The 8,311-nt window shown below is 48.6% G+C and overlaps 1 long non-coding RNA gene across 1 annotated transcript; it reads left to right on the top strand.

The window, feature by feature from the left end:
• The first annotated feature begins 677 nt into the window (after nt 1-677).
• Nucleotides 678-2,909, top strand: LOC147599236 (uncharacterized). The gene is made up of 2 exons (XR_015259858.1): nt 678-1,292; nt 2,312-2,909. It is a non-coding gene; the product is annotated as an uncharacterized LOC147599236 (long non-coding RNA).
• Nucleotides 2,910-8,311: the final 5,402 nt, after the last annotated feature.

Genomic DNA, 8,311 nt, shown 5'->3' with positions numbered 1-8,311 from the left:
GAGTTTCATTGCAGAGTAGCAGATCTGTTTAATCAGTACAGTAAATATATATGCAACAGTTTTCATGCAAGAAGCAGAAGCAGCAGCTGGGGGCTCATTTTTTACTGTTTCAGCACCTACTGCTATTTGGAAGTTAGAAAAAACCCACCTTTTTTTATCCACTGCCATCAAACCAAATGGAGACAAAAGCAGCAGCAGCACAAGTCAGTTCTTAACATTTCTGATGTGATGTCTGCAGAGTAGAGCTGGTAGATGCTGCACTGCACTCACGCCACCCTGCCTGCCCCTGAGCTCGACCTGGGTGCAAGGGCCAGGCTGAACTAGAGAGGAGCAGGGGTGAATTTATTACATATTCGACTTCTGTGTCCCAAATGCTGAATGCTTTCTGTAGGCTGGAACTGAGACAAAATCTGGTCCTTCAAGAGTGGAGATCTCTTGCCCAAGGTTACCCTGGGTAGCGGGGCTGCTTGGGGAGTGCTGGGGCTGGGGCTGAGGGCTGCCCTCATGCAGGCTGTGTGGTTATTTAAAGCTGAAGGAAAGGGCGCGAAGGCTCAGCTGCCTTCCCACCCCCTGGTCTCTCCTGCCAAATGGCAGCTCAGTCCAGGGCAGAGCCCTTTGCTGTTTTATTACTATGGTTGAATTCTCTACAGTGAGAATTCAGTGAATTCCCTAGCTACAGTGCTAGGGAGTTAAATGCAGCAGTTTAACATATGTGGAGAACAAGTGAGTTGCAATTTCTCCAACAAATCTTCCAGCTTTTGCCTGTTTAACAGCAGCAATGTTACCCAGGAGAGTAACAGCAACACTGGATAGTTATTTCTCCTACCTAGAGTTTTCTTTTGCAACTGTGCCTGAAGCTCAGCTAAGGCCTGAGCCCAGGTATTCAGGAGAACTCTACATCCTAGGCCGAAAAACTTCCTTAGAAGCCCTCTCAGAAGCCATCTGAACCTGCATGTTCTTATGAAGCCCACTTCATTTGCAGTATGGCCAATGGACCTGCTGCAATTGCTGTAGCAATTTTCTAGTTGGTGTGGAAGATTTTTGCCTCTATCAAATATCCTTGCTGCTTGTTTCACTACCAAATTTTGAAGGATGCTACTCAGCAGAGCTGAGCCCTGATGGGAATAGGGCTCCCAGGATGCAGAGCAGCCCTTGCACCGCCGCAGCACCAGGAGATGATGGTGGGGTCCCGGCCATGCCTGCGGGACAAGAGGCAGCTGCCAGAGCATCAATGCTCCTGGGAACACCAGGGAAAGCACCAAAAGCACTGGCATTAGCCTAAAGAAGAGAAGGTGAGAGAGAGCAGGTTTTTCAAATACATAAAAGGCTGCTGCAAAAACAAAGGGAGTAATTTATTCTGTGGGTTCAGAGGGAGATAATGGGCTTAATTATAACCGGAAGGATTCGGGGTAACGGTAGGAAAACCTTCCTGGCAGTGAGAGCAGAGCGGGGCAGGGACAGCTTGCCTGGGAAGGTGGTGGAGGTTCTGTCACTGGCAATCTTTAAAAGCAGTTAGATAAACACACCCTGAGGTGCTGCCGGCATTGCTGTCGCGCTGCGGCAGGGAGAGCTTTGCAGCCTGTGGCCAGCACACGAGCTTGCCGCTGTATTGCTGCGAGGCTGAGTTTGCTCCGTGGCGGAAGCCACAGCTCATTTTCTGAGAACTGCCCAAATGTAAGACGAATGAAAAAACTTTACTGCATCACCCTCGGATTTTTCTCTGCCTGCCGTGACTATGACCTGTCCTGTGCTGCTGGCACTGGGCTGCGCAGGGAATGGCGGGTAGGAGATGGCCCCGTGCCCTGAGGCTGATATTTGCCCATGGCATGCTCTGTTGGGGTGGGTGCAGCTGCCGGTGCCACGTGCAAGGGCTGATGGACGAAACTGGAGTGGCTGCTTGGCTCCGTGATGACCAGCTCTACTGGACCAGATTAATGTTAACCCGCAAAACTGCTGCAACAGCTTTTTGACATTTAATACCCTTCTTAAAGTGTCTCACTCCGGGCTAGGACATGAATCCCTCCGTGGAACAGTCTGCTCTGACTGCCCAACTGCAGAAATGTATTTGTTTAAACTGAAAAAAATACACTTGGCTGGCTTTAAAGAGTTAATAATGCACAGACTTGCTGGAAAGCCCAGTGATGAGGTAAAGAGCTCAGCTCCTATAAATCAGCATGGCTGTGGTTTGTGATCTCTCTCACTGGATGTGGGCAGCCCAGACAGCAGCTGCCAGTACTTTTAGGGAAGTTTAAAGTTAATTTATTCAAAGACGACTTGGTCTGACTAAAATAATTTTTATTTGAAATCCCAGTGCTTTGATCATAGCAAGAGAGGAGTTGCAGCAGCATTACCCGACGCACAGAGCACCGCGGCCGTAGCTGGTAATGCCAGTGCAGCTATGGATTTGTCAGCATTTCTGTCGACGTGCTGCTTTTTGGGATTTATGAAGCTCCTTCATAACCAACCCCCTAGTTCAGCACACAGGGCTGACTCACAAGCTGGATACTGACTTTTCTTGTCCTGCAAAATGGTATTGAATCAAGCAAATCAAGTCTGAGTGTGAACACCCTGAAGTGGTCCCGACTCTGATCTCACAGGGGCCTGAGCAAGTGTCACTTCCCCCCCCATGTTCAAAGAGCTGCTTTGAGCTAATGCATACTGCTTGGAAAGTGATGCTGATTTCTGTAACCTGCTTGTGCACGTTGTGTCCTCCCCTACAGGCTTCTCAGCAAAAGGAAACAGCTCACCCCGTCTGCAGGCTTGGAGGTACTGCTGATTGCGCAGGGGACAGGGAGCGTGCCCAGAGCTGGGAGGTGCCCAGCCCTCACCACCAGTGCTTGGGAACTGCGGGTGTTTCTATATGCAGAGAGCTATAAACAGGCAATAAAAGCACTTCACTTGATATCAAATTGTGTGGGAAAACTCCAAAGCCTACCTCCATTCAAACCACATGCGTCTCCTTCTCCCTAGCTGTTTCCCGAGATGCCCGGCTGGAAGAGGCTGGTGCATCGCACAAGCAGGCTGCTCACTTGTGCGAGCCACACCGGGCCTGAAGAATGCACACATTTGCCTTGCTCTGCCTTCCTGTTGAAACCAAGGTGAAAAATCCCACTCAATTTCTGTTTCTATCACAAATCAAGGTTTAACCTCTCTACAGGCCTTTCCTCCTCTCCCCGGCACAGGAGCCAGCCCCGGCGAGGTGGGAGTGCTGCCTGCCGCCCTGCCAGCGCACTGGGACCAGGGCTGGCACCCCAGTTGTGCCACCACTGTGCAGCCACCACTGCCCTCCTGCTGCCCCTCATGTCCGAGGGGCCACAGGAACCCTGTGAGACTACAGGGACTATTGAATGTGCCTGGTTTTGAAGCAGTGCCCATGATCCATCCTTTGCTCACTGCCACTCACTTTTATTATCCCTTAAAATAAAAAGATGCCTGTGTGTGCCAGGACACCAAGAGCATGAGGGACAAAGAGGCTCAGTATGACGGCATTCATTAGGCCTAACAAAAAGATGGGAACTGCTTCTTTTTTTTTCAGTTCTCCTTTACAAAGAAGACGTTGGTAGATAAGAGTGTACACCCTTTGGAGAAAATGAGATTCAAGGCTATCCATGCCTTCACTTGAAAAGCATAGTTTTAATTCCAACACTTCCTATTTGCATCCAAGAGCACATCTGCACACTGCACACCATAATAACGTGATATTGATAGGAAAGAGGGACACCGTTCAATTAAACCCATGGGCGTGACAAAAGGTGAATGGTATTGAAGTAATCTTTTAATAAATGCCACAGCAAACTTTGGCAGTAAAAGCAGCTGTGGAGGGAACACACACTCGAAACTGCTCCAGAACATGGCTTTTTTTTTTTTTTTTTCTTCTGGCAAAAAGGTATGTGATTTTTCATTCTCAGCATGTCATGCTAAGCTGAAAGCAAGCAGCAGCACAATTAACTCTACTCAGGTAGCAGTGCCATTAACAGCTCAGCTACTTGTGAAAATGCTTTGTAAAACAAGCCATCTTTAGCACACCATTGCTCTAGCAGCAAGAATGAGCCACAAACTGCTCAGAATATATATTTAGCAAAACTACAGTTGCTCATTTTCCACTAGCTCCCTCTCCTGCCCCAGATCCCCAGCACAGCCCTGAGGACGGGGCAAAAAAAGCAGCCTCCCCAGGCAGAGGGATGCAGGCAGGCGGGGTCAGGTGGCTGCGGCTCAAGGCCAGCCCTGAACAAGGCGTCCCAATGGAAAGGGAGCACGCGTACACCCCAACCCGCAGCAACACACAGCGCTGCCCTGCTCATAGCCGAAAGAAAAGAGGACTGGGGAAATGTTGGCCAGGCTGCAGCTTGGGAAAGAAATTCAGTTTCCAACTGGGAGCCTGGGTTTACCACCGATTGAAAGACTCAGTTAATCACTCTTCATGTTGTGAAGACAGCTCCTTTCTATCCCAAGGCAATAGTCTAAACACCATCCCATGGATCTCTTTGCAGAACCAAAAGGCATTTCTCTGAAAACCAGCAGCAGCCTCCACTCTGCCCCTGGTTTCCATCCTCTTCTCACTGAGAAGGTGCTGAACGGCAGCCAGCTCTGACACCAGCAGCATGGTGTCTATGCGACTCGGCACCACGGCAGTGGGCAGTGCAGACTCTGGGGGTGATGAAATGAACCGGTCCCACTCCTGGAGACATGCTTGCATTCCTATTCATGAGCAAGTGAGTCACTGCCCTTCCCACGGTCTCTTCCTGTGAAGCAGAGGTGACGGCGAGACAGGATCAAGCGCCTACACTTCCCCCAGCCTACACAGAGAGCTCTGCTCCATCCCCTCCCTCCCCAGCCGGCAGATCCTCTGTTTTGGAATAAAAACACTGAAAAGTGTGTACGAGCTTGCAGGCACACAGAGTGGTGAAGCAGAAATGCATTTTGTCTGCTGTGCTGCAAGGAGTACTTTGCACGTGGAAACGCTCCGGGAAGCGTCCGCTAAGGGAAAAGGGCTGCACACTGGGGAGAGACAGCCTACGTGTGGGACACTCCTGCTCCCTTCCCAGCCTTGCTCACCGGTGAGTGCTGGGGCCTCTGCCTGCTCGCCTAAGGACAGGGCCTCTCCATGCCATACCTGGTGTCAGAAACCAGGCTGGCTCTGTGGATGCATCTCCATCCCTGTGGGATGGCTGCCAGCAGCGGCGGCATTCCCCACGGTGATGCGAGCGGCAGTCTAGCAGGGCTGCAGTCATCTGTTTAACTGTAAGTAGCTTTAAATTGGGCCAGGAGACATCCGGGCCAGAGGTGAAGCAGGCATCTACAGACATGCAATGTTTTCCCTCGACACAGGTCTGCCGAGCCCGCCAGGCTCCACCGCAGTCGCCTGGTGTGACCCAAAGGGGCTCTGGGATGAGGCATGCCCGTACTGCCCTACATTTTGCACAAAATGAGCCCGTCTGCAAGGCAAGAGGAGTCCAAATTAATCTGCTGAAACATTGTGCTTCTCTGTCCCTGTTGCACACTCCCGCCAGTGCTAGTGTTGGCTTTCCTATGTGTTTATGACATGCAGAAACAAGGAGTTGTACATCAGTAACAGCCTATCCACGCCTTTACAGTTCTTTTCTTTTTTAAAGAGGAGCTAACTGTGATCAGCAATGTTGTTTTATCCAGAAAGTATTGAAAAAAAAAATCAAAGCCATTACAGCAACCACAGCTGAAGAAAATTGTCGAGTTTGTTCAAAATCCTCTGCAGGTCAGAGGTTTCATCTTCTGTCATCTCCAGTACCCAGTTACGAGATACAGAAGTAGAGAAGCTGGAGCTGTGGATTGAGAAGGGCTGCTGCATCTCACCTTTCAGAGGGACCAGGATACAGAGCCTCACTGTCTTTCATCTGAACCAATACGGCATACAAAATATTAAACTCCATGATTTAGAAGAGCCGGGCTGCTGTGCAATGCATCTGTGCATCTTTTCCTTCCTGTTTTTAAACAGCATTTGTGTATCTCTCATCCCTGTCCTAAAGCCATTCCCCTCCCACTGAAATGATGGTGCTGGTGACCACAGGACCTCTGCAGCGCTAAGAGAGAGTGAATCACTGCACTTCCTCAGGGTTCAGAGCCAAGGACTGTCTTTATAAATGCACCCAACACTGCTGTAGGTAAGTAAGTGTTTCCTTCCTGGGTTCTTTGCTCTTCAGGGAGCTCTGGGATCTTGTTTGGCATCATTCATTTCCAGGCTAATGAACAGTGCAAACCTTCACCCACAGAAAAATGAAAGCCATGGCTAATGGTAGTAAGAAAATAAATGGCAAAAGCCTGAAAGAGAATAGCTTTGAAAACTGATATGCCTCAGTGTGACATGATAATGCAGAAAGGTTGCCTGTGCTGGTATTATTTATAATTCCCTGAACGTCTGAATTCCCTCCAGCCAGCACACATTAAGCACAATCCAGGGCATATGCAACAAATCATACCCAATGATGGAAAGTTGGGAGAAAAACAAGAGCTCAATCTCTCTTGATTACAGCAGTCACAGATTTCTTTTTCTTAGGCTGCCAGTACTAATGAATGAAGAGGACATGAAAGGAAAACAAAAATACTCAAATCAATGTGCTTCATGTACCAGTAGATGTATCTGCTCAGAAATTTGACTAATTAAATGCAAACCATTGTCAAGTAATGTTGTTCAGGGTATTTAAGCCCTCACTCAGACTGCAGCATCCAGCCACGGATGGAAGCACGGCCCCAGAAAGGGGTGTGGGGTTCTGGATACAAACCACCACTGCACACCAGCATAGCACGTGTTTATGAAGAAATGCATTTTATAGTGAAAAATTGTAGGTCCCCACAGCTCTGCTCGAGCGGGATTGAGTCAGTAAAATGTTTCTAACTGCCATGCCTGTACACCTGGGGTGTCAGGGTTAAAGCCAGAAGCTAGGCCCTCTAGTAGCACACAACAATTTCTTATTTTCAACCCAAATAAAAGTCTGCAGTTTTCCACCTACAGATCACTTCAGACAGTGCTTCTGAGAAAATCTGACAGTTCTGGTAGTTACTGAAATATATTCAATTCTCAAGGAAAGTGTTAAGACCCAAAGGGAATTTCAGGGTACGGAGATCCATCTTTGAAAAATTCGCAGGCAGAGGTCAGAGTTAAGTGCCCCTCAGCTGCGATGATCTGTCAGACGTTCCCAGCAATGCATTACTGCAATAAGATTGGAGGTATCTGCCTCACAAAGGTTAGCCAAGCTTTTACAATTCACCAGGTCTCAGATCTTCACAGCCCGGAACAGCTACATGGCAGCGCTGCTCTGACGCGTGTTAAATGATAAAACGGAAAGCTGCATTACAGGTTGCTGGCACGGCCTTTGCAGAGCTGCTTTAGAGTCTTTGGATGGCCATTTTTAGCTTTGCTCGCTGAAATCACACCTGGCAGTGCAGCTGGCAGGGTCCATTTTTCTGCTTTTGAAGGATGGTTGGACTTTGCTCCGGTCGGTCCGGTGGCTGAGCACGGCTGCACCACCGCTGCAGGTCAGAGTCCGAGCTACAGTCAGTGCCTGGCTTTACCGGCTCGGTGGCTGCTGTTTCTGTCTCCAACACACACGTTTTGGCTGTTCACGGGAGAGGGTCAGCCCGTTATGTGTGAGGCTTACTGGTGCTGCTGTTCTGCTCTGGATGGCAATGCTGGTGATGTAAAGGATATTTAACGTTTTAAATTATTAAAATTATTTACAAGCTTTTGGATACTCTTTAGGAGATAAAAAGAAACAAAAGAAAATGTACACACATTTCTGCACGTATCAATGGATTTGTGCATGAATGCTCAAGTGTCCTAGGAAGTGGAGAGACAGGAGAATAATATATAATTAACACATCCTCTTTTCTTCCCTTGTTGGTGCAGACATGCCCTTAGATGAAAAGTGCAGAATATTAAAAGCGTTTGGAGCATGTGGTACAGAATAATGTTGGATTTTATGTAAGTTCAGCCCTGTCAGCAGTTACACATGATACAGAGAGCCAGCCTGCTCCTGCTCAGGGATCTCATCCGCCATATTGCTTTTATACAGGCCTCCCCGTGGTGGCATGGCGGCTTTTTCCCTCCACAAGGAAGGAAATTAGGGCCTAGCTTTTCCTATGCTGCTGAAGGAATACAAGCCAACCAAACGGAGTAGATGTCATAGAGTTGTTCATCTGCTTAGATGTGAAACATTAAACTTAAACTTCACCACAACCCAGTCTCTCGCAGGCCGGTGCAGCGCTGTTTAATGGTAACGGCAGAAGCGCAAACCCCAGCAACTCCTCGAACATTCTGATATGAATCCAGTCAAATGTG

This window comes from Chlamydotis macqueenii, chromosome 12 (genome assembly GCF_036417535.1).
Source record: "Chlamydotis macqueenii isolate bChlMac1 chromosome 12, bChlMac1.mat, whole genome shotgun sequence".
Lineage (NCBI taxonomy): Eukaryota > Metazoa > Chordata > Aves > Otidiformes > Otididae > Chlamydotis > Chlamydotis macqueenii.
This window is presented reverse-complemented; position numbering and strand designations above follow the sequence as displayed.